The sequence below is a fragment of the Piliocolobus tephrosceles genome, chromosome 4 (assembly GCF_002776525.5).
Source record: "Piliocolobus tephrosceles isolate RC106 chromosome 4, ASM277652v3, whole genome shotgun sequence".
Taxonomy (NCBI): Eukaryota; Metazoa; Chordata; class Mammalia; order Primates; family Cercopithecidae; genus Piliocolobus; species Piliocolobus tephrosceles.
The window spans coordinates 122,490,358-122,517,720 of NC_045437.1; the positions used below are offsets into that span (position 1 = coordinate 122,490,358).

The following is a 27,363-nucleotide window of genomic DNA, read 5'->3' on the forward strand; positions in this document are numbered from 1 at the left end:
TGTGTGAAGACATGAACTGTTACTGTTGTAAGCCACTGAGAGTTTGGGATTGTTGTTACAGTAGCATGTCTGAGGCTACCTTGACTGATACTTTCACCCATAAGGAAACTAGGAAATGGCATTTTTATACAGCAAATCTCTGTGCATTCCTTTAGGTTTTATTGGATCCTTTCTGAAACTCAGCCAGAGAGAATTAGCACATACTTTGGCCCACTGTATTTGTTTCTATGAAAAACAACAACAAAAAAAAACAGCACTTTAAATGTGATGCCATAATACCTCCAATTTTAATTTACTCTCAGAACCAGACTTGGAAAGCTGAGCTGGATGGGGTGGCTCATGCCTATCATCCCAGCGCTTTGGGAGGTTGAGGCAAGAGGATTGCTTGAGGCTGGGTGTTTAAGACCAGCCTGTGTAACATAGGAAGATCCTATCTCTAACCAAAATTTAATTAATTAAAAAAAAAGAAAGCTGAGAAACCTGAGAGTAGCCAGAGTTATTGCTGCTTCATATCAAGATTTCACATAAATGCTGGACTCCTCAAGAGATCCTAGATGCACTTGGGGTGGTTCCCTCTCCCGCCCCACCTTGAATGCTCTAGCAGTTCATCCCAAAAGGCCTGGTCCAGATCATTTGAGGGTCAAAAGTGAAATGAGTTTGGGAGGACCTCTCCCTAACATTCCTCCCCGTCACTGACAGCCAAAATGTACAATTCATCATGATCTGACAGGCTCTGCTTCAGAGAGGCCCTCGGGCTCCATGGGTCACTAAGAATGGGATGGGGAAGGACTCCGAGTGGAAACTCGTGGAATCCAGGTGGGAGCTGGGAAGCCAGCCACTTAAAACACAATAGGCAGCCAAACTCTGAGAGTATCCCTCTGGCTAACTGGAGAAAACTGTCGTGGCATTCTGAAAGGCAACCAAGACAGGATGGTGGGACCACACACAGATCCCCAAGTTCAGTAAGGATAATAAACAGACCTACATGGAGTGAGGGTGTGATATTTTCTTATTGAAGTTGCTGTGTTTTTGTGCCAGGCGGGTTCCAAAGGCAATACTCCGAGGGAGTGACGCCCGAGAAAGGGAGCGGGGTTGGTTGCAAGTAACTGAAGATTCTCCAGCAATCACAGGACAGGGAGATTATAGGGCCAGAAAAGTGGCAGCTTGGAATGGGGGTTGTCTGAAATAGTAATTAGGGAATGTGTGGGCCCTGCTGGGTGCCACTTAGAACCTTCTGTGTTCATTGGCTGGCAGAGGATCAACCTGACAAGAGAGTCAATCAATATGTCAGCAATACTTCCCAGAGAGCTGCTCAGCCCTGCTTGTCAAAGAGGGCAAACATGGAGGCCACGGATGCTCTGTGTTTGCTGAGCAGGCCCCCAGGAGCAGGGGGTGCCTTTAAAGATCAGGCTTGTCGATACATAACCCGAGGAGGAGATTGGGCTTTCCCTTTGAAAATGGAAGACTTCAGGCCACACAGAGCTTAGGGAGCAGGAGGAGAAAGCCATGCCTGCTGGGTCTTGGGGCTCAGCATGCCATCAGATTCACAAGGGCCTTAGAGATGATGACAGAGCTCATTCAGAGACCAGGTAGGATGACAGAAAGGGTCAGGGCTGGGTCTCCCTGCCTCTGCACCAGCCAATTAAATCAACAATGTTGGGGCTCCTGGGGGAAATATACCAATTCCAAAAGTGCCACTGCTGGGAGGAGAGAACCACAGTGGAATAATCAGGGCTAACATGCACAACTGTTTACCCTGAACTTGCACAGGCAACTTGCAAAGTCCCCTTTGCAATCAGCAGTGAAAATTAACACATGTGAGTAAGTCTACTCAATGGTGATAGCGACAATTAACGTTCATTTTGACCGTGTGCCAGGTACTGGGTTCCTTATTTGCATGCAGCATAATGTATTCCTAATTTACCAGTCAGCGCATATTTACTAAACACCCACTGGGTGTCAGATGTGTCCTAGGCACCAGGAGTAAAGCAGTTTTAACAAGACAAAATCCTCGCTGTCATGGAACCTACATTCTAGGGGCAGGTGTAGAAACTAAACACGGAAGTGGAAAGCTGGGTTTAGGGTTCAGAGGCACTTGGAGGTGGGGGATGAATTGAAAATTTCTTCTTTTTTTCATTTAATGTAGTCTGGTCAAGGATGGCGTTTGTGATAGGTAACATCTGAGCAAAGACATAAAGGAATCGAGAAAGCAGTTTATGCCAACGTCTGGGGAAGAGCACGCCAAAGGGGAGTGGAGTTAGTGGGAAGGGGGAGTGGCAGGTGAAGGGACAGGCAGGGTGAAGGAGTAGCTGCCTTTGGGGAGCTTTGCCTTTTGTTTGGAAGAGAAGGGATGACGCTGGAGGATTCTGAAAAGGATGAAAACTCACTTTTTCTTCTTCATTCTCACTCAATGAGGTGGTAATGTAATCTACATTTTATAGATAAAGAAATTGAGGCTTAGACAGGTTCAGTGACTTGCCCAAGACAACTCAGCCAGTAAGTGGGAAATCTGGGATTTAGACCCAGACACATGTAACTTCAGAGTCAGAGTTCTGAATTCCCATGCTGTCCTCCTAGAGACTCCATTCAGAGTTCTCACTGGAGGACATTGGCCCTGTGAGGTTTCCAAGTGAACCACTACTTAGCCAAGACCAAACAGGACAGGCAGGCTACAGAATCACTTACTTACTAAACATTGTCAAGGTTCACTCATGAATACACACTTCCCTTTGTAAGCAGCCATTAGTCTCTATGAATATGTCCTTGGTCAGCAACTAGTTTGCTATTTAACTTGAACCACCATTGTCAATGTAAAATAAATCTGCTCAGCAACTTCAATTGCCAGTCAGGCCAGTCAACAACACGTTTGGTGATTTTTTTCCTTGTCAGTTTGCTTGTCATCCTTTGGGGATGCAGTTGAGTGCAGTGCTTCTTCCTCAGACAGGAGGGGGCCCATTGCAACGTATTAGTGATATTATTTTTAGGAATGCTGTCAGTGCCAAAATTATCTTCAGCCTGAAAGAAGCCATGCAAACAAAACCATGTGGGATAACATTCTTGGAAATGCGTAAGTCTTAAAAGGAATTTAAAAATTTAAATCTTAAAGGGTTACCAAAAATCCTTTTCTAACCACGTTGGTGAAGTGATTTCTCTTATTTTTCCCAGTGTTGCAATACATTGAGTGAAATGAATTTTCTTTTTTTTTTTTTTTTTTTTTTTTTTTTTATTCAGCGGCTTTGATTCAGCAAGCCACAACAGTTAAAAACAAGGATATCAGGAAATTTTTGGATGGTATCTATGTCTCTGAAAAAGGAACTGTTCAGCAGGCTGATGAATAAGATCTAAGAGTTATCCAGCTACAGAAAGAAGATGCCAGATGACTCTGAAGACCTACTTGTGATATTTAAATGGTGCAATAAAAGACCTGTTGATTTGGAGCTTCTTAAACCTGTAAAAAAAAAAAAAAAAAAAAAAAGAAATGAATTTTCAAAGCACCGCATGGAAGTTACACCCAGAAATCCCTTTAACGGTAATGGGATTTGTGCACCTATCTCCTGAGAATGTTCTGAAAACTTACTAGACTCTGTTCAACTTCCAGGTTCCAGCTCCAAATGGTTGCAAAGCTTATGGCTCAGGAATTACAGAGAAGAGGAAAGATGAGAGGTAGATACAATCCAAGAATCTTGGCAGGATCATCAAAATGAGAGGGGGCATTGGAGAAACTCGCCTGCATTCATCTCTCTACAGGCACTCAAATCTTACAGCCACAGTCCCAAAACTGTCCTCAGCAGGGATTTTGCCTGCTGCCTTCCTACTGCTAGCCCCTCACAAAAGTAGCAAGGCTTTCTGTCCCCTCCTTCTTGTCTGCCATGAGAACAAGGTGATAGTTGCGTGAGGCAGCTCTGGGACCAGGGAGCAGTGTGTTCTTGAGACAAGAGGAATCCACAGGGAAAGACCAGAGCATTAATGTATTTTCATGACAGGCTCAGGATGGTACAGTGAGTGGGAGGTGGTACGAGATTAATCAATTGCTGTGTTTGCAGAAAACAAACGGGGCTCCTTGCAGCTTCAGGATGCGTGGGGCTCCCCGACTGGCGGCATCCCTCCACCTGTCTCCTGGAACCTGCTGCTGCAGGTGCACTGCAGGTGGGTGCTGTTGACACTGTGAGTGTGTGGCGTCTGGTGTGCAGAGGTGACCTCTAACCACACCCCCTAGCTCTCATCATCACTGGGCAGATCAATACACAGGACAGACACATGCGCTCACAGCCACTTTCTTTTACTTGTGCAGGGTGGCCAGGAACGTACCTGACTGGCAATGCTAGTCAGGCACCCTATTGTCCACCAAGTCAGCTCAGCCTCATGCAGATAAACACATGCCTGGAGCCGTTAGCCACACAGGGTGTCATTTCCTACCGTAGACCACCCCGTTCCTGCTGCGATTTTTTCCTGGGTAAGAAATAAAAGCCTTTCTTTATCCAAGAAAGGACCCATGTGATCAAAATACCTTTAGAGAATGATAATATCGGTAGGTTTTATTCACCAAATAAATCATGGTCTGGGATTTTAAGAGCTTTTCTGATAATGAAACACATCCCCACAATCCACACATCTACACCTAAATGGATCTTTCTCCCCTCCGAGCTTGTCATTCACTGTTGACAGCCCAAACAATATTTGTCTTTCTTCAGAGAATGGCAACCAGCAGCCCCGTTAAAGAGAGGCAGATCCGTGAGACCACCAACTACAAAGGAAAGAAGATGCAGGCTGCAAGCAGCATGCGGCCACCGGAATCCTAGGAAGCAGACATTATGAATGTTTTAGAGGATAAGATGTCATATTGATCGGTAGATGTGCAATGTGCGCTGGAACAAAGAGAAAGAACTCTCTCGTGAAAAATAGCCTTCTGCAAGGAGGAGTGGCAAGGGGGTCAGAGAGTGCCAATTAGGACACCCGAGATACTCCATTCCTAGGGCACCGTTTCTCCCCTCAGTGGCAGCAAGCAAGGGAGAAGGTTGGGCTTCATTTCCCTTCCCAAGTCCCCAGTAGCCCTCAACAAACTGCTCCCAATGAGCCCTCTGATCTGAACTCTGGAGTCCACAGCCAGCCATTCTGAAACTGGGGGAACAGGCCAGGAGGGGCCATAGGAACCAGGTAAAAGGAAGAAGGAGCTCCCTATCCTGGATCTCTGGGATATATATGCTGGGTTCATGTCAATCAGAGTTCACATTTCTGCACTACTACGTACAAGCGGATACCTTGGGCAAACAGATTTACCTCTCTGAACTTCACTTTCCTTAGCTATGATAACAACTAACATTTTTGTGACGTACTGACTCAGTGTCAACCACTGTTCTAAGCCCTGTATACGCATCACCTCATTTGCTCTTTACAGTAAACCTAGAGGTAAGAACTATGATTCCCATTTTACAGAGGAAGGAGTGGAGGCATAAAGGTTTTGACAGGGCTGGTAGGTGGGGCAGCTGGTTTTAGAGCCAAGCATGTGCTCTTAGCCATGTTTTCTTGCTCACACTGACCTTACAGGGTCAAGAAGGTGCAAAAGTGGTGACGATCTGGGGGTAACTGGCACACAGGAGGCACTGAAGAAACATCTCACCTCCTGCTGGGTCTTGGGTTGTTTTGTAACAATGGTGATCTTATTGAGCCCTTAGCATGTGCCAAGCTCTGTGATAAGCAATTGTTACCAATTTTATGAGATATATATTGCTCTCCCGTTTTGCAGATGAAGAAATTGAGGCTCAGAGTGCTGAAGTAACATGCAGCTGGTAAATGTTAGAGGTGGGATTTGAACCTGAGCTGTGTGACATCTGAAGCTCTTGAGTACCACTCCATCCGCTGACAACCATCAGCTCAACACCAAGGATCAGTGAAGACTGGGATTCTATTCACCTAGGTATTCTTCTCTCATTTGCCCGAACCACCTCCTTCAGAGAAACCTCTGTGGTTTCCTTTTCTGTGTCACATTAGAATGGCAGAGGCACTGGTAAGGTGGGCCTCAAAGGCCATCTGGTCCAGACTTTTGCTGTATAGATAGATGGTGACTCTGAGCCCTATTTAAGTGAAATGACTTGCCTAGGGTCATGACAGCTAATGGCTGACTAAGCCAGGATTTGAACCTTGATCTTTTGACTCTCTGGTGCTCTCTCTACTGTCCTCTTCCATCTCCTTAAAGAAAGACAGAGAATTCAGGTGTCTATGTGCAATGCAATGCCTTATTAAAGACAAAATGAGGTGGACTTCAGAGAAGGCTCCTCCTCTTACCCACTTACTATTTTTATTACTACTCTTTGCAAGATGGGGCATGAACAAAATAACCTGTTAATAAAATTAGCTGACAAAAAGACCATGATGGTCCTTTCTGATCCTAAATTCATTAAATTGAGTTTCTATGACAAATGTCTTCTACTGCAGAAGTTTATTCACAGCTAGAATCTAAAACCACCATTTCTCTATTTCTACCTGGTCTGACGCCATTGTGGTCAATGTAGACATGCTCCCTCCTGCATGCAAACTTGGTGCTTTTTCAGGAGTGAGAAATGAGCTGAAGAAGTAAGGATGTTGAGCAAATCCTGTACGTAATTCTCATTCCAATTTGGTCATTTGTTCAGCAAAGCCAAATTAGGCACACGGGGAGGCTGCCAGAGTCCTTTTCAATTTTTAATTTCTGACATGGTTAGCTCAAGATTTTTTTCAAACTCAGAAATAAAAAAAAAGTCCTGTATTAGCAAATTGGGTTTGATCTTTCTTGCGAATGGTTTTCAGTTAAGTGGATTTCACATAGCTAACCTGAAACATTTAAAACTTGATTCTAATGGAAAGAAACATCACGTTAAAAAAATTAGTTCTATCTCCTAAGGCCTGATTAGGTAGTAGGGAACGAAAACGTGGGCAATGGGGCAGTCTTCCTCAGCCTCTGATATGCATAATGTCAATATGGTCAACTTCTTATGAGGAAAGAGCTAATCTGGGGTGGGGTGGGGGAGGATAATTTCTTTTTGGAATGTAAACTACTTGCATCTATAAGGGACTACATTTTCATCTGCAATTAGATAAATGACACAATTAGACTTATTTTGAATTTGTGACAATTTACTTAACAGAGCTATTCTTTTTCTTTTTTTAGATGGAGTTTCACTCTTGTTCCCCAGGCTGGAGTGCAGTGGTGCGATCTCGGCTCACTACAACCTCCGCCTCCTGTGTTCAAGTGATTATCTAGCCTCAGCCTCCTGAGTAGCTGGAATTACAGGCACCCACCACCATGCCCAGCTAATTTTTGCATTTTTAATAGAGACGGGGTTTCACCATGTTGGCCAAGCTGGTCTCAAACTCCTGACCTCAGGTGATCCGCCTGCCTCGGCCTCCCAAAGTGCTGGGATTACAGGCGTGAGCCACCACGCCAATCCCAAGGGAGCTAATTTTAAGGGTTTTATGTGACACTCAAGTCACACAAATTTCTTTGGTGCTAAAGGTACATGATTCTGTCAATTGGTAGCAGCACTGCAGACTGCTGTGGCATTTCTGGCTTATACAAGGCATTGTGATGACATTTGACATGGTCGTGATGTGTCTCCCTTCTCCTTATGGCTTGTGCTCCCATGCCAGATCCTAACTCTATGGAAGTCCCCAAGCTAGGCCTAACCTAATACATCTCCCAGGTAGGGGCTGGTGTCTCCCTTAACACTGGCCTGGGAGAGATCTCCCTTACCTGCATGCTCAGAGCTAAAGAAAGATAGGCACGTTTGGAAAGTCCCCCAATTTGTTTTAATTCCTTAGCTCTTTTAGGTTAAACTTTCTTCATGCATCTCTTACTAGTCTTATTCGATTCATTTAAGCTTTGCAAGACACTCACAAGGCAGTTACTTTTTATCCCAATTTTAAAGATGAAGAGACCGAGGCTTGTTGAAGTTCTACAACATAACCAAGGTCTAGGGTTGCCAGGTTTTAATTTATAAGTTTGCTAAATCTGGCAACTCTAGCAAGGTCCTGTAGTTAGGACGAAACCTCAGAGGCACTTCTCTTCTTCTGCAACCGCAGAAACAGCCTTTGAATCCGTGCCTCAGATCCTTTAAGCTTTGCTCTAGATCTGTCAGAAAGAATTGTCCAAGGCAACCGAAGTTGGATCTCTTCTGAAATGTCCACATCTTCTGGAGTTCTCTGCTGTGAATGTCATTTGCATTCTGCTCTAATCAGCACTGTCCAATAGAAATAAAACACAAGCCACTTATGACTTTTTTTTTTTTTTTTTTTTTAAGAAAGGGTCTCCCTCTGTCACCCAGGCTGGATTGCAGCAGTTCTATCTCAGTTCACTGCAACCTCTGCCTCCCAGGTTCAAGTGATTCTCATGCCTCAGCCTTCTGAGTAGCTGGGATTACATGTATGCATCACCATGCCCAGCCAATTTTTGTATTTGTAGTAGAGACAGGGTTTCACCATGTTGGCCAGGCTGGTCTCAAACTCCTGACCTCAGGTGATCTGCTCGGCTCCCAAAGTACTGGGAATATAGGTGTGAGCCACTGCACCTGGCCCACTTACGAAATGTAAAATTTTCTGGTAACCACATTAAATAAGTTAAAAAAATGTAATACTATGCCTTTTACTCAATATATCCAAAATATTATCAACATAAAATCAACATAAAAATCTTTAATGAGACAGTAAAAAGACTTTTTTTTGCACTAAGTCTTCAAAATACAGTTTGTATTTTATACTTACAGCACATCTCAATTCAGATGCTAAATTTTCGACGGTTAAATGTAAATTAATTCAGTTCTTCAGTTATACTGAACACATTTCACAGAGCAGGCCCTAGACCACAGTGGCTAACAGGAATTTTCTAGCCTGATATTCTCCTGCATGCTCTCTGGACATTTTATCATATTATTTATTTATTTATTTTCTTTGAGATAGAGTCTCCCTCTGTCACCCAGGTTGGAGTGCAGTCGAGTCTCCGTCTGTCACCCAGGTTGGAGTGCAGTCGTGCAATCATAGCTCACTGCAGCTGTCTGTCTCCTTGGCTCAAGTGATCCTCCCACCTTAGCTTCCCAAGTAGCTGGGACTACAGGCATGCACCACCATTCCTGGTCATTTAAAGTTATTATTTTTAAATTATTTTTATTTTAAATTTTTTAATAGAGATGGGGGTGTGGTCTCACTATGTTGCCTAGGCTAGTCTCAAACTCCTGAGCTCTAGTGATCCTTCCATTACAGCCTTGAAAAGTCTTCCTTCCCTTCTTTTAAATTTGTCCCCATAGCTAGCATAAGCTTTAGAACACAGTAGTGTTTAAGAAATATTTATTTGAATGAAAGAATGACTTGAAAAATTCTATCTAAAAAACGACAATTAATTGAGGTCTGGGAGTGTGCCAAGCTAATAATAATGATAATAGTCATAAACAGTGTCCACTGAATTCTTACTACCTGCTTTTAAGACATTTCTCATTTGACCATTAAAAAAAATCACCTTTGAAGTAGCAAGTATCCTCACTTTACACATGAGGAAACTGAGACTTAGCAAGATTAAATAACTTGCCCACTGTCACCTAGCTACTAAGATCCAGAGCCAGGAATGCATAGATGTACCCTAACCGCATTTCTGGTGCTTCCCTAACCATAATCATCATTTACTGCGTTCATGGTTTTCATGAAATCTAAGCTCCACTTAGACTACATTTTACATTTCTTAAATGTAGTTTACATTTCTTAACTACATTTTAAAATCAGTCTCCTTTTGTGCACTTGTGTTTGCTTTTGTTTGACTTGTGGACAAAGACTTATAGTAGACAGGTATGAAAAAATAAATCCTCTTTTGCAACCCATAAGTTGTTATATATGCAAGAAGGAATATTATGAAAAAAGAAAGAAAAAATAGCAATCTATTTTTTAAAAACTTTAATCCATTTAGCCTCATCCCAAAGTAGTATCTGTGAAGTAAAAAGCTTAATGTGTTAAGATTTTTGTGATACATTGAAATAAACATAACTATTGTAATACAGAAGTGTGTCCACATGCTACACATAGCCATGTAGTGATATGACTGCCATACCTGGGTAAATATGTGCTCGGTTACACCTAACCTCTAACATTGGTCTTTCTGTTCCTAAAGATCCACCATTATTTCTGCGTTTTCCCCTTCCTCTCACACAGTGGTCTAGGAAGGAAAAACACCAGCAGCTGAGGAAAGGCTGGAAGGGAGGCTCTCCCTTGTCTGTCTTTTCTCATTATTTCTAGCTGTAAAAAAAGCAAGACACAAGCAAACCATAAGACCTAACTCCCCACTGCCTCTGCCTTGAGGGTTTTCCTTTGCTTCTTTAGAAGCCAGAGAACAAAAACTTCCGGGTGACTGGACCTATGGGATGGGTCCTTCTCGCTTTGAGCTTTCCTGCCTTATTCCAGGGCAATATTCAAATCTATTTTGAGTCTCAAATCTATTCAAATCTAAGAACCCCAACCTCCTCCCCTGCCCTACCTGCCTTTCTCCCGACCCTGGAGGGTCTTCATAGCCCAGACTACCCCAGACATTTCCTGGGCATCCCAGTTTCTACTTCATTCAATAAATTCACCAGCAACTATTGAGCCCCTACTATACCCCAGATATAGCAAACCCTCGGGGCAATTTTCAATCAGAATAATAACTAACACTAATATAGTGCTTACTGTGTGCCACGCACTATTATAATAAGCACTTTAAATATTTAGACATGAAATTGCCCTTTTTGGAGATTAAATATGGTAGACTATTACCAGTTTCACACATTATTAAGCTTAATGTATTAGTCACTTAATATACTAGTTTTAGAGGCAGATACTTTTATCATACTCTTTTGATAGCTGAAGAAACTATGAAGAGAGAGATTAAGTATCTTGTCCAAGATTATTCTGCCAGTAGTGGCAGAGCTAGGCCTTGAACTTGGGGACTCTGGCTGAAAACACTTGATTACCATGATTTCTGTCTCTTATAGTGAAAGTGGCAGAAAATAGAAAACCTACTTCTCTCCTAAGCCAGACTCTACATTTCAGGTGCATTGTGGGTAAACTAGACTTTTGTAGGAACAATAGAATATGGTGATTAGAGTAGCTTTGGAAGCAGCAGACCTGGCTTCAGGTCCAGGTCCCAGCCCTGGTTTTTAGTAGCTGTGAGGCTCTGGGAAAGCTTTCTTTACTTTCTTTCCCACCCTCCCTCCCTCCCTCCTTCCTTTCCTTCCTCCCTCCTCCCCTCCTTCCCTCGTTCCCTCCTTCCTCCCTTTCTTCCTCCCTCCCTCCCTTGCTCCCTTCCTCCCTCTCTCTCTTCTTTCATTTTTTTCTCACTCTCTCTCTCCCTCACTCCCTCCCTCTGTCTTTCTTTCTTTCTTCCCAGATCCTCAGTTTCCTCAACTGCAAAATGGGAATCATAAAATTTCCTACCTCCCAGGGGGGGTTGCCACATTCAATGAAACAAAGCATGCAAAACATTTATCTCAGTGCTTGACACACAGTTAAGAACCTGACAAAGAGCAATTATTGTCTGGACCATCCAGAAGGAATATGGTCTGTCTGGAGAAAAATCTCTAAAATTCCAAACAGCTGGGTTACAAGCAAATAGCCCATTCCTAAATTTGAGATGGCTTGCCTTTTGAATTAAAATAACAGAAATTAGGAAATATAGGAAAATACTAAGTGGTCACCTTCTCTAGACTCATTTTACAAAAGAGGTTCTGGAGACCTGGAAAGATTAATACCTTGGCAGAGAGGACATTCGTCTCTATTGAAAAGCACAGATCCCCTATCCCATTCACTTCCACCTTACTGCACTGACTCCTGAAGCTGCACTTTTGCAGTGAAGCTTGACAGAGGAACCTCAGATCAGCTGACCTGGTGCACACACCTCATGCACATGTGAAATCAGTGGTGACACTAAGCAGTGGTTGGGAGGTGCAGTTGGGGTGGAAAAGGAAGGTGAGTAGGAAAATTCTAAATGATTTCCATCAGCCTTCTCTGAAGTTACCACAAATTGAGTATCAGTAAAAACAGTGTCTTTCCTGTGCAAGTGGAGTTTTAAGATGAGCCCCCAACCTCCCCTTTTCCACCCAGTCTGGCACCTTTAATCCCCTCCTCTATGTATTCTGGAGATGCCACTGTGTAAAAAACACATTAGATGGCAATAGTATTTTCTTCTTTTAGTCTGATATCTGAAAATTCAGGGTGTTTACACGATTGCTGCAACAGAGTAAACCCTTGTGTAGCTTGGTAGAGCTCCATTAATAAGCATTTCCTAACCTTCAACCCTGTGCCTGCTGTTGTGCTAGGCTCTGGGGATACAATGACTCTGAAGATGCCACTCCTGCCCTCAAGAAGCTCACTGTCTAGGCCAATGGTTTTGGGCTGTGATTCCCAGACCAGTAGAATCAGCGTCCCCTGAGAACTTATTATAAATGGAAATTATTGGGCCCTACTCCAGACGTGCAAATCAGAAACTCAGGGCTGAGGTCCAGGTATCTGTGTGTTAATGAGCCTTCCAGGTGATTCGGATGAATGCTCAAGTTTGAGAACCACACGTATTGCACAAGGCTTGGCAGACAGCAATTAATGAAAGAGAACAGGAAGGGAAGTAATAAGCTCCTCTTGTCTGTTTCCATGAAGGTGGAGGAGGTGAGAGAGCCCAAACATCTCCCTCCAGGTCTAGATACCAGATCTCTGCCCATACAGGTAGTGTGTCAGAAGCAGCTGCGAAGATGCAATATGGAAAAGAGATGTTCAAGCCAGGGGGGAAAGAAGAAAAAAAAAAAAAAAAAAAAAAAAAAGAGCCAGAACCAGACTTGGGCCAAAGTGACATGGTGAAACAGGGACATTGTTTCTCAGCATGCCTCCTCTCCATCCAGTACCTGCCCTGTGTCCATTCTGCCTGCTGCAGGTGACCCATGATCAGAGAGACTCAGTGCCCCCCTCCAAACTCAGCAGTGCCTCTTGTATGAATGCTTTCCCATCACTTCAGAGGTTTCCAGGACTCCCATCCAACTCTCTCAGAACTCTGCTTTCCAAACTATCAGCCACATCAATGGAACTTTAAAAAATCTGTTGGATCCTGATATTAATTATTAATTCATCCACATCCTCCCCACAACATCACATGTTCTATCATTAATGGATGTGCAATTATAGGGAAGACTAACGATTTAAGCCAAACACATAAACTCTAAAGGTGGAAATTTTAGGCACGGTGCCAGTTAAGGATGAGAGATATTTTCAGACAGAAGGTACTTTAGACAGTGGCTCAAAGTGGCATGACAGGAAGGCTCCTTTCTCTATGTTCTGGTCAGCCCTGACTGTGGAGGTACTGACCTGAGGCAGGTGCACCATGGGGGATCTCTGCTGTGTTTGGCAGAGCAATTGCCACCCCTTCTCCACTATCAGGCACAGGGCTGCCCAAAGCCAGAGGATCCACCAAGGATATATTGTGGCTGGGGCATCTGATTGTACACATCTGTCTATAAGCATTCCTACGGTGAATTCCTCTTTCTTTAGTCCATCATGTCAAACTTGTGAGTTTTGACTGAGTAGCTACATACTAGCATAGGATCTTTAGGGTTCACCTTGATCTACCTCAAGCAGGAAAGAGGAAATTTTTTTTGAAGGTGATGAAGGCAGCTTGTGAAAGTGGAAGAGTAGCTGACCAATGGTTTTTGCTATGGCTTGAATGTCTATCCCTCCCCAAAATTCGTATGTTGAGATTCTAACCAAGGTGATGGTATTAGGCAGTGAAGCCCTTGGGAAGCGATTAGGTCATGAGTGGGATTGATGTCCTTATAAAACAGCTAGCTAGTCTCTTCCACCATGTGAGGACATAGCTAGAAACTGCCATCTAGGAACCAGAAAGTGAGTCCTCACTGAATCTGTAGGTGCCTTGATCTTGGGCTTCCCAGCCTCTAGAACCAAGAAATAAGTTTCTGTTCTTTAAAAGTTAGTCCGCCTCTGGCATTTTGTTATAGCAGCCTGACCAAATTAAGAGAGGGTTTATCCCTGACGGGATGACCCTGGGCACAGAGGGTAATATTCCCATGCCCTTAGGCTACCAGGAGAAAAAAGAGCTCCACTTTTCCAGTTTCACTTTTAGGAACCCTAGTTAAGGACTCTAATTGGCTCAGCTGAGGTCACAAGCCCATTTTTTTTTTGACAGTTGCTATGGTGAGGAAAGTAAGATAATAATATCAACCCTGCTCGATTTAGGGACCCAAAAAGGGTGTTGGATATAGACACAGCCACCAAGTAAACTTGCTAAACTTAGTGAATAAAAACTCAGGAAGCCAGTTACATTTGAATTTCCCACGCAATATTTGGGAATACTTATATTAAAGGCATTTTCATTATTATTCTGAAACTCAAATTTAACTGGGCACCCTACATTTGGCAACCTGTCACCAAGGGAACCGGTGTGAGCCAGGCAGACTCCTCTTCATTTGGTGTCCAACACACCTTGTTTAAAGCTTGAAGAAGTAGAGTTCTTTGCGGAGAAAAGCACTGCCCATGCCTAGAATCGCCCCTGAGCACCTTCTCTGTGTCACGCTGGGATAGGTCTCTGCCTAGATGAGAATCCATATCAAGCCTCTACACTTTCCACAAAGTGTCAAAACTGCCTGGCTGTCTTGTGTGCAAAGCATATGGACTCCTCTTTTTATCAACCACAGTGATTCCTGGGTGGGACCTGAGGATTTATCAGAAACTTCAGCTAGGATCAAATTGTGATTCCACTCTTGCCAAAGCTCCTTAGAGACATTTGATATTGAGAAAGGCGGCAGAAGGCTGACTGGCTGGTCCAACCCTGTCTCTCAGGCTGAGTGCTAGTGCCCTCCATAGAAGGCATACACGATAGCCACCTTGTAAGGTCTGCTCCTCTCTAGAATGAGCAGAAAACTTGGAACCCAAAGATCTCTGCAACTTCCATTTGTGCCAATGGTGTTGATTCCCATAAATGCTCACTAAACTTGTTCTGCAGTTAGGACACAGCCATTTTTTTCTCTTCTTTCTGGGAGGAAGTTTATTACACAAAGCAATAGGTGGCTGTCTTCTTACTACCACATAAATCTGCTATAGTATCTATGCGCTATATTTCTTAGCAAGAACAAACAGTTGCTACGGGAACATTCCACACAAAGGAAAATAGTAAAGCTAGAAACAAAAGCAAAACAGTAAACAAAACATATATAGAGATGTATTCTCTGTTAGAAACTTTAATACAAGATAGAGCCACGCAAAGTTGAGGTTCCATTATATTTCCAAAAGCAGAGGAACCAGACAGTTCAACTTGACTTTTCTTTAGACAACACCTTTCATTCTGGTCATGAGGAGTGATGTTTTCAGCACCAAGAATCCAAAAAAAGAACCCTGAGCACTCACATGACCCAGGACATGGCACTAGAAAGCTAGAGGCAAAAACACGGAGTTCAAATTTGGGATACACAAAAGGCAGTCCAGGGCCGAGGTCAGTTCCAGGCAAGATTTGGAGTTGAGCACTTTTTTCTTTGTGTACTCCAGTCTGCTAGCAGAAGCTATGACGCCTGAAAAATCCTGGGTGAATTATCTGACAGTGTTAGTGAAACAAAAAGCCATTCTAGGGGCTTCTGGGCAGTATGTTTGGATGTAAGGGGGAGGCTGCATTTCCTCTTCTGGGAAAGCCCTGTGCACTTAGAACAGACTCCTTAATGAAGTGCCAGTGATCTCAGAGTTGACCTTCAGAGTCCTTGCCCCACAGCCCCCTGCTCAGTACCTCAGTTGGGAGCCAAGTCTCAGAGGGGGAAGGTACCTTGGCTCTCCACAGCATGAGGAGTGTGCTTCTGTGTCATTTCATAAGCACGTGTGTGTGTGTGTGTGTGTATGTGTGTGTGTCTGTAGCTAATTTCCTGACAGGTGCACATGCAAGCGCCTAGGCCATGTGGAGGGATTATCATTTTAGTAAGTAGCTTTAGCTAATTAGTTTATTCTTGCTGACATGGTCCCATTCCTCCTAATTTGATATTTTTATTTCATGTAGAAATCAGGAGGCTGATAGACTCTGGAATGGTTGTGAAGTGATTAGTTTTCCTTGGTTCTATCTGTGTATGCTGGTATGTCTTCTGGTAGAGGAGAACCTAGGTTTGTTTGGTTCACTATGGTATAAGCAGAACCTGTCACAGTAAAAATCTATTTTATTTAGTGCTTACCAAGCACTGTGCTAAGGGCTATTCAAGAGCTATCTTGTTTAGTCTTTATAACCTCCCCTATGAGATAAGTGCTATTATTGCATCCATTTTACAGGGAGGAAACTAAGTCACAGTGAGGTTAAGTAACATACCTGTGCTCATGTCGCTGGTAAGTAGAAAAGCTGGGATGTGAACCCAGCAGCCTGTATTCCAGAGCCTGTTCTCTTCCCTTGTACCAGGAAACATTTGTTGTGTAAATTAATAACTATGTGGATAATTTACCATGTATGATTTAAGTGCTTCTGATGACAAATCCATGGTTTCCATTCTTAGTTATCAGGCTCAAAATTCACATAATAAGCCCTAAAAATACTATTGCTTTCAGGATTTCTCTCTGCTTCCAGAAGTCAGCATCTCTTCTGCTGCTCATTCTAACTTCACCCTCCAGAGTGTGTGCTATTCCCGCAATTCTATTAAGCTAATCCCCATAATGAGAGGCCTAATTGCTAACCCCTACATCAGTGGATAAATGTTTAGGTGGACACCGCTTCTGCCTGTTATTTGCACTGCGAGAGGGGTCCCCAACACTCAGAGGAATGGTGGGTCAAATCTCCTCAGGGAAGGACAGGCTTCTTGTGGCTGTAGCTACTGTTCCTGGGAGGCCAAGAAGGGGCCCACTTGACATCATACCTTGAGAAGAGCAAACAGATTATGTCATACCTGGAGAAGAGCAAAGAAATATAAGCAATCCCAACTATGATCTTCCCCAGAGAGTTGTGCAAACAACATTGAATTATTAATAGAAGCTGTGTTTTTCCCAATTCCCCATCGCAAGTGAGCCCCCTTCACAGTTGGGGAGATAGGGGTTCTGCCCTCGGAGCTCAAATAGGCCCTCTTCCACACAGAGAGATCAAATTCCAACCTCAGGATGCACTGGCCAATGAAGCCTTTATTGCTAGCCATTGTAACTCAGGTGGCAGTTATTTTAGTTTAAACAACTTGTGGGTGGTCTCTTCATGTTCAAGAATTTGCCTCCATCTTTTCATGTTCCACTTATACCAACACATCTTCAATGGCGGCATTTCTGGCAACCCCACAGGACACCTACTCCTCTAATCTCATACTTGAACCACACAGTTGTGTTTGCTCTTTGGAACTCAAGTCCATGTGTTAGTCAAGAGAACATGGACAGAAACCCCACCAACCCCACCTATATCCTATCCTATTTCCCGATGTAGACACATAAACCTAATACTTAAGCTTCTTCTTGCTACTTGGATTTCAATTTTCAGTCCCTGTTGGAGATATCAAGTGTTCTTGCTATCACATCATTTATTAATGTCTATTGTCAACAGAGAACAATTACCCAACACTAACACATATGAAGAAAAAAAAAAAAGGATTCTACTTTCCAAACTAATTTCCAAGAATTACTACTATAGAGAAGTGTCAAATACTTTTCCACTTTAACCATTCTCAAAACTTTTAATGAATCTTTTCTTTTAAACAAATCATGCCATTAGCATGGATGCTATGCAAATGAAATGCAGAGCCTGTATTTGTTTGGCTTCCTCGAAATTGTTTCAGAAACCTGATCACATCAAATATTTTTCAGTTTATGCAAAACAGAACCTCCCAATACATTTTTTTTGAAGAGTATGTAGTTTTCCATTTGCATGTGAGTCCCAAGTGGTAAATTTACACTTTGAATGTAGGATTAACAAATTTCCATGTGTGTACTGCATTTTGAAACTTAAATCATAAAGAAGTTACTTTTGTATGCCAAGGGCCTTACGAATCTGAAATCAAATGACCTGATAAGCACCTGGATGTTGGAGTTTAGCACAGAGATAACACCAAGGAAACCTGTTTTCCTAGAGTAACATCGTCTTTGGATTTCACATAGCTTTCTTTCGAAACCTAATCTCAGGTCATCTTGGAGAATTCAGGGACAAGAATATGCTTTTTGCAGCTAAGGAATCATTCAGAACCAAGGACTCACAAATCCGCACGTAAAACCCTTTTCCAAACTGCTCTTTCCCAGCCTGGCGAGTGGGCCCTGGCAGCGACCCTTCCTTACTGCCAGGAAACAATGTTATGGCTTGAGAGATCTATGCATGATCACACTTACTATAGCATCAACTATTTTTTTCTTAATTGTCCTGAGATCCTAGAAAGGAAACAAGCGTCTGTGCTGACAGAGGAGCTCAGCGTGAACTCTCATTTTTCACATGGAGCTAATTAAAAACTGAAATTAGTTAAATATGGAAATGACACTTGCTAGCACTTTAGTAGAATTCTGGCAAAATCCCTCTGGAGTGCTGTGACATTACCTGCTGCTTCGAAACTCCCCAACTGAATTTCACAGTTAAAAGGCTGAGCAAAGGGAAAGTTATTATTGAGATTTTGGATTCAGAACGTGTCTGTAAAACTCCAGATTAAATTTCATGGCTGGCCCTTGAGTGGCTGGCGATATGTAACACAGGCCAATGGAGGGGGCCGCTCACAATGTCCCTGCACGCAGGAGCTCCAATTACCCCTCTTTAGGTATGGTACTATAGGTGGCATAGGTGCGACAATCGGAAGGCTAATGGATATATTTCTCCTGGAATTTGACTCAAGACAGTTCACATATGCACAAATTCCAACAAAGAGACTGAACTCATGCATGGGGTATGATGAGCCCAATTATTAAAATTGATATTGCTTAGGGGTAATAAGAAACACTTCTCGAATTTGGAGTCTATCTGTATATGTCGGTCTATCTATTCATCTCTCTATCCATCTACAAATTCATATGTATTTATATAAATGTGTATAAATATCTCTCTCTATATATATACATCTTATAGATACGTCACAGTTTTTATGCATAATTGTGATACACCATCGCAAAGCAGAGAGATCAAACAGCTTGAGACTTAGAGGAAAGTGAGAATGGTCTTCTCTTAAAATCTCTAGCAGAATTGCCTTTCCACATAAACTATGATGAAGAGGGAGCTCCCAGGGCAGGTGGCGAGAGAGCACCTTCCGGGATGTCATGTCCCCCTTTCTAGGCAAACGCAGTAGTGTGTGCTCAAGGGCAAATTATGATGTTTGCTTGCATCTGCATACAATTTAATTAAACCCACCTACGTGTCTGATGGCTCTGGAGCTGTGGCAGAGTGTTTGGGAAGTCCAGCTGCTCTCTAAACAACTGGAGTGTTGTGATTTTATTGTTTTTCTGACACCCCATCCATTTGCCCTTGAGGCATCCCCTCCCTCTGGACCCTGGCCATGACTGAGGCAGGCCCCGCATCCCCGCCTGGGCAGGCCAGCGAGAGGAGCCACTTAGTGCCAAAGCCAGCCCTGCTCTGCAAGTCAGCTGGCAGGCAGCCGTCGGCGGGCCGGGCTGCCAGAGAGAGTTCTCTGGCAGCTCAGGCGCTCATCTTCCCATCACACTCGGGCTTTGCTAGTCCGCGGCCTGGAAATCATCACGGCTTACCCAGCTGGATGGGGGTAATGCTGCAGCTGTACCATCAGACTGGCTTATTTTTATTGAATTTTGAATATCCAATTTCAAAGCAATTCAAATGAATTTGCCCAAGGCCTCGGATCAGCGTGGCTGCCGACACTCTCTGCAGCAGGGTTTCGAAGTTCATATTTCTAAACAAAGGCAAGATTACAGAAGCTTTCCTTGTCAGAACCAGTGCCTCTAAAGAACCCTGTCTTCCAACTCTATTAGGCCACATGCTGACAGTAGCAAAAGCTGTTGGGCTAATCCAAGTCCCTCCTCCCCGAGCTGTGGTGGCCAAGCAAACTTCTTCCATTGCTTAGAGAAAGACAGGGGAGTGGGGTGCGAGGTGTTTAAGAGCCTGGCACACGCACCCTTGCCTAGATAGTGCAGGCAGGATGGACATGGAACACTACAGTGTGGCGTCGAGTGGGGCAGAATGGGCGGGTGTGAGAGACACAGCTGCCCCTCAGTCCCCAGTCTCAGAGGGGTAAAACAAGCACTTGGACACTCAGGAACAATTCTAAACTTGTTCTGTAACCACCGTTCTCTGCCTTCTCCTGTTAAGATGGAAAATAAAAAAGAAACACTATACATGCTTTTGTATAACTAGTCTGAGTTTGGTACAATGCTCTGTTTCATAGAGCGTTTCTACCAGTTTCCAAAAAAATCTGCTTTCCTTCACCCCCACTATTTTATTCTAATCCTTCAACAGCCATGCCTGGCAGGCACTTGTTGTAAATGCACAAAGCAAAACTTAACCCGAGTGGTAGAAGACTGAAGAGTTGTGGTGAAAAAAGGACCTCCTGAGAAAAAGCCAGATGCAGTGCCTCATGGTCAAGAGTGGCTAGACAATGAAAACATAACCTGCTCTGATTTTTTTCAGTAGGATTTGGGAGACATTTAGGGCCTCACACTCATTGAAAAGTGTTTTTAAGAAGCCTTGGGACAAAACCACTTCAATAACTATTGATGTTCACAATCTGTCAGCTTCTCCCCCAGGGGTTAAAAAAAGACCCTCAGAGCAGACAGCAAATCGGGATGTAGAGACTGGGAGTGATACCAGACAGAAAGCTCCAGAGGAGCAGAGCTCCTGGCTGCTCTTCTCTGAGCTGCATCCCCAGCCCCCAGCACGGTGCCTGCTCATGCATGGTGCTTAGTGAATGAATGGATGAGTAAATGAATAAACAAAGGTCATCTTTATTTACACCACAAGGAGTACAATATGGTTTTTAAAAGGAGGCAGATTCCTAAAATGACCACTTAATTGTTACATCCCGCTAGACAAACTCTAGGTCTCAGCTTTTCCATCGATAAAATGCAGTTGATGACCGTATCTTGTGACCTAGGATTGTTTAGAAGATTAGATGAGAAGATGAACAGAAATGGCCTGTTACCACTTAGGAGGGGGCAGATCTTACCCCTTCCCTTTCTTTTTTGAAATTGGATAGGTCACAACTCTGTTCCTAGTCATTTCTGTTACTTTTGCAGCATTCAATGGAATCTGTCTTTAAAATAGAAAAAAAAAAAAAAAAAGATTTCAAATATGTAGGACACTCTGTCTCTCAAAAAATCTTACGGTCCTTTGAAAATGGTTGTTTGACCTGCTGAGTGCAGTCAGCATTGGGATCTCTTATGAACCCTGAGCGTGCACTGCAAAACGGGAAGCCAAGGTTTTTCTTGAGCGTGAGTTCTATAGATTCAGATACAGAGTAAAGACATGGAAACCAAAACGTGGAATAAATATTCAGATACAGAGTAAAGATATGAAAAACAAACCATGGATGCCAGGATAAAGCAAAAACTCCGAACACAGAAGTAAAGGAAGGCCTTGGGTGTCAAGAACCCAACGACTTGAGGAACCTCGGGGAGCTGGGTAGATGCCTCTAGAAACCAGAGGTAAGAACAGCCACCCACGGGTCACTCCACTTTGGTGTGCAACCCAATCAGTTTTAAATCATTTGCTCCTTTAAGCAAACACTGCTGCTGGTTAGTTATCCAGTACATGTTTTTAATTACAAGCTGAAAAAGTCATTCTGTAGCCCTGAAACCAGTGCCCTCATGCCTAAGAAGTGCTTTTTAATATTTATACATCTAAAGAGGGTTTGCCCTTCCAGACATAGAAAATCATTAGGAAGCATTCTCAGGAGGATATAACTTTGGTCAAGGTCATGCACAAATCTAAACTTCAAATTTAAGCCAAGGCTTACCAGTAGGTGCCACTTTTGTGCCACAAACGATTCCTAGCCTGCTCCTGACTTTCTAGGTTATCAATTTTTAAATAGAGGAAAGGAACAAAAATATGCTTGTGAGACAATTCTGAGCATTTAAAAGTTGAAGAAACTTTTCTTTTTTTCCTCGTTCCTTGGCACATCTATTTAATAGAGCTTTTTTGATTTCACTTTTTTCTTCCAGCACAGCAGATGAACGGGTGAACCAAGGAAACTGCACTCAAAGAAATGTCTTGTAACGGCTCTAACTTTGGTTTGGCATGTCACCTTTCTAACGCTATCAGGCAGAGGAAATATTCCGTCAAAGCTGTGAGTGTGGAAGGAAACAGCCTGGAAGGAGTCCAAAGACACATTGTATCTTAGCAACTTTGGAGGTTCAGAAAAGCCAACATTTCAGTTTGGGAAGCCAGCGGGTGGAGGTTCCATCTTACCCAACCACGCATCACTGAAAGACACTCCCCAAGGTGAAGATGCAACTGTCTTCAGGATCTGCTATCTAAGCTGCTGAAAAATCAAATGGCTGTCAGCGGGCAGGGAATGATATTCTCATGAAAACCAGATAAAATGACGATGCCAAAAACCCAAAACAGGAAACAGTCATAACCAGGTAAAGTCAAACATGGAATGACTGAAAAATGCCTTATAGGAGCATGTTGGGCCAATTAAAAATGTTAAACAAGCACAAAATTAACTTCCACAGGAAGCAAAGGACAGCAGGAATGTGGGTACTATCTATTCCAAGACCTTCACTTGAGGTCTGAGGGTACGTTTTGGAAAATGCTTCTTTCTTACTTATGTCTGGAGAATGGGCGAACTCCAAACATCCACTAAAGAAGTCTCGGGTGTCACCTTGTAGCCCCTAACCTTGTCTTTTGTAGCAAAGTGGCGAGTATATATTTGGGTCAGGGGAGGTTTAAATGAACTTGACTGATATTGACCTACATCCTCGACACTCTCTTCCCAATCTGATGCTGTTAATCCTAACAATCTAAACCCTGGCCCCTCTAAGCACAATCCTGAAGCCCAGTGTAGATCCTAACCCTCAGAGAACATGGTATATAATTGCCATATAGGTAGAAATCCATTCCCCGCTCTAGAGCCCAACTAAGGTTATCTTCAGCTCCACTGTTCCTTGCTCTTAGGCAATTAAGTCACCAGGTAGGTGAAACACATCATTTCAATGGAAGAGAAGAAGTGGGTCTTTTTAAAGCCTTTTCTTTCCTCTAAGTACTTATTATCCTTAAAACATCATTCAGTGACAATTAAAAATAGGAAAGTTTATTAAACCCTATTCTGCTGTCTTCTAATTTTTTCGTTACATGCATGAAAATAACTTAGGAAGCGCATCTTTTGTCCCAGAAACTCCAGCATCATCTAGCCCAGCTGACATCCACTGAAATTGTAACTGATTATTCATCGTACATTACAGGAACAGGAAACTTTCTCTTACCCTCTACCCCCTTTTCCCGGGGGCTGGCTCCAGGTTACTCTGTCCAGTATTGAGCAAAAGGCTGATCAATGGACCAAATTATGCCTGATGTCTCCTTTCCCCTCCCACCAGATTTAGTCAATGATCAAACCAGGACATTCAGCCTCTATGATGTCTCCCTCATATTTCCTCTCCTCTCTGCCTGCCCTGCCATTGGTCTTGTTTTATTCATAGTCTCCTCTTCCTGGGCTTTGGAATGTCCTCCTTGACTCTCATTGCCTCTAGTTTTCATCCCATCACTTCATCCTGCACGGGGCTACCAGACCGCTCCATGCCCTCTTCTACTCAGAATTGTTGGCGGGTTTTGCATCACTTAAGAATCAAATGCAAATACACATTCTTATGGCATGAAAGGTTTGTTGTCATGCTGCCCTTCTCCCCAATACATTCTCCATCAATACCCTAGATCCCTGTATACTTTTTGCTCCAGTGTTAATGATATGTGGCATTCTACTCACCATGATTTCCCAGGCTTTCATCACTGCACTTGCTGTTCTTATCCCTGAAAGGTATTTCTCCCCTCTTTCCCTTCTGCCAAAATCCTATACACCCTTCTAGCTACATATCAACTGCCACTTCCCCTCTAAAGTACTCCCTGATACCAAGAGACTAACGACTCCTTTTCTTCTCCCCATGCTCATTTCCATGCTAGCAGAGGTGTGGTCTCCCTGGTCTTGTGTTATAAGTGGTAGTTTGCACATCCATTTTCTCTCCGTGTGTGACTGAGATCTCCATGGGGATAGGGACCTTAGTCACCCATTTCTTCATCACTAAAGTCTTAGAGAGAAGGAAGTTTTCATTGAATGATTGCTGAATTAATGAATAAAAGACAAAGTCTGTCCTTAGGAGGCACTCCAGAATCAACCCAAATGTGAGAGTGCATCTTAAAATGAAAATACTGATGTAGGGAATCTCTCACCTAAAAAGTCATCAGTTTCCAGACTAGCTCTATTTTCTGAATTCATTTACCCTCTCCTCTCTCCTTCCTCCTATTCTATTCCTTCCTGGGACTTCCTGGGCAGGAGTCTGAATAAAACTGCCCTCCTCCTCCACCCCAGGTGGTTGACAAGCCAATATCTGCAGTTACTCCAGCTCAAAACTGTCATCAACAAAAGAGATCCAAGAAGAGAGTGAAATCCAATCCTTTTCTCCCCATAAAGCTCATTTCCCTGGAAATACTTATTTCCTTATGAAAAAAAAAGAAAGAGGGGGAAAAAAAGAGCTCACAACACCATGTTAAAGCAAATGCTTAGAAAATATTTTTGAAACACTTGGAAGTAATTTCTATTCACAAATTATCTCCATTCACAAAATGAAAAGGCAAATTATGTAAGCTGGATAAATTCAGAGAGAGAAAAAATTCAGACTTAATGTGGAGAGGAGAAGAGGAATAGGGAGAAAGGGAAAGAGAGAAAGATTAGTGATTCTTGCATTGCTATAGTAAGAAGAATTTTTTAAAACAATTAACACGTATGAACCTATGAACCCCACAACCAACTCCAAGATGCTGGTAGGCAGTTAATTTCTCCATTTTGCCAGAAGATAAAGTTTAAGCTTACACAAAGACAGCTCTTCTGTTGCCCAACAGTGGAAGTGTGGAGGCCGGAAAGTACGAGGTGTAGAAGAGGGAGATATGAGAAAGAGCAGATGGGAAGATGGGGACGGAACAGAAGAAAGTTAATATGTCAAGAAGAAAGTGACAGGAGAAGGGGGCCTGAAGTCTCATCTGACATCAACGATGAGGGGCAAAAATGGCATGAAGATCTATGAAGCCAGCCTCTGTTTTGTACTCCTGACATATGAAACTGCTTTCTCAAAGAGCCACAACTGAAAAAACAATCAGGTTATGATTGAGCCAGTGAAGCCCCTTTATTCTCAGGAAGGTGACCTGCAATGGCCAAGAGACTCCAATCCTAGGCTAAGTGCAAGAAAATGGGCCCTGAGCATCCCAACAGGACATCCTGCTTTCCTTGTAATACTTCTTTCTTTCCCCAATATAAATTAAATAGTCACAGATGTTATTCAAAGGTGATCTGCTAGCCACGCACTGTAAGAGACCGACCAGCCACAGCCAGAGTGGGGAAAGTTCACCACACAAACAGTGCCAAATAAAGTGAGCAAAGGACATTTGTGGAACTCAGGTCTCAATGGTCTGCCACAAAGAGCTCCATGTGAACAAGTTGACCAATCTAAAAACGATAGCCATTGTCTTATTACAGGTCACAGCACTTTATAATTTTCCTCTTGTTTATTCTTAATAGCTCTGCAAAGGTGAGCATTATTATCCTCATGCTGCCAGTCTAAAATGATAACGTGAAACTCAGGGAGGTTTAAGTGACATCTAAATTCAAACCTGCATCTAAACAGATCTGAAGCCCACATGCTTTCCACCCCTGTCGCCTGCTTCTAAAATCAATCATCAATTGTCTCTACTTCCTTTCACTTTAGTGAAATGATGAGTGGTCCTTTTAGCTGACTTAGTACAAAGGAAGTAAAGAAATCTTGAGGGGCAAGAGAAGCTGCTAACTGGTCAGTGCAGAACGTAAGGACCAGAGCAGGGTGCCTTCTAGGAGATGAAGCCCATTGCAAGGCTGAGTCCCATCCTGGGTGGTTCAGTGTGGTGATCCTATGAGGTCAACTCTAATCTCTTCTAACAATCATTGAGCACCTATTTTATACCAAGTACTTTGCAACAAGCTGTGCATACAACATCTAATATAGTCTTTGCAATGACTCTTGGAGATGGGTGCATTTATTATTACCATTTTATAGATAACAAAACTATTTCAGAGAGGTGAAGTAACTTGTTCATAGTCATGCAGTCACTAAGTGGAAGAGTGAAAATTCCAGCATCGTTCTATCCGATTCCAGAGGTTTTGCTGTCAGCTACCAAGCAAGCTGCCTCCTTCACCTCCCACTGAGAGGATGCTTGGGAATTATGATCTCCCTGCTCATACGAGGTCAAGGTCTAGAGGCAGTAAATGTGGTTTCTGAGTGCCAGCTCCACAGAATCTATGTTAACATGGGTGTTAGAATTCGGCAGGTCTGACTTTGAAGTCACTCTTGCTCTTCACTAATTGTTTTACTCTTAGCAAGTTATTTGATTTATGCCTCGGTTTCTGCATCTGTAAAGTGGGAATAAAATGAAGATAATGAATGCTCCTTGAAATGTTGCAGGAACTCACTATGAAGCTGTTACTTTCGGGAAGAAAAAATATATACTATTTGTCAGATAAAATAATGGAATTTTTATCTGACAAATAACAGACAGAGTTGAAGGGCCTTGGGGACTCCCCATGGGAGGTGAAGGAGCATTATGGTTCAGTGCACGGGTGTTTTGTTAGGGCAGTTCCTATCTGTACAACCCTGGACAAGCTGCTTAACATCCCTAACCCTCAGTGTCCTCATCTGTGAAACGGAGATAAAAAGAGTACAATCCCATAGGGTTGTTGAGGGTTAAATGTATTGATGCAGGGAAAGCTTAGTGCCCAGCATAGAGTGAGTGTTGCATAAATGTTATGATGGAGGAACCAAGGCTCTGGAAAGGTGCATGCTTGTCCCTGGTTGCAGCTCGAGTTAACAGTGCAAAAGGAGGGGAATACAGCCCTCTTGATTTTGAGTTTGTGCTGCTTCTCCCCAGCGATGCAACCTTGGGCAAGTTACTGAAACTTTCTAAGACTTGGTTTTCCCATCTGCCAAATGGGAACAATTCTTCTTATGGAAAGAAAGACGAGGGATTCAAGGAAAGCCCTCAGCTCGAAGCATTATTAATGTTCACCATGTGTTAGCTGCTATCATGGTACCTTCCCTTTTGATCTGAAGGAGAGGTTTTTTTATCCCCAGGAATGAGGATGAGAAAACCCGGAGGAAACTTTTCCTCATGGTTGTTTGCTGACTCAGAGAAGGAGTGGGAAACATCCACCACAGAAAAGAAGCAATCATGAAGTGGACGAATCCCAAACTCAAGAAAGCCACTGGGGA

At 43.1% G+C, this 27,363-nt stretch overlaps 1 protein-coding gene and 1 pseudogene across 7 annotated transcripts in view; one reads left to right on the forward strand and one right to left on the reverse strand.

The window, feature by feature from the left end:
- Positions 1-27,363, reverse strand: part of TENM2 (teneurin transmembrane protein 2) — a 1,213,529-nt gene that overhangs the window by 224,448 nt on the left and 961,718 nt on the right. The gene's annotated exons all lie outside the window — the stretch shown is intronic.
- On the forward strand, positions 9,752-9,866 carry LOC111547243 (annotated as a pseudogene).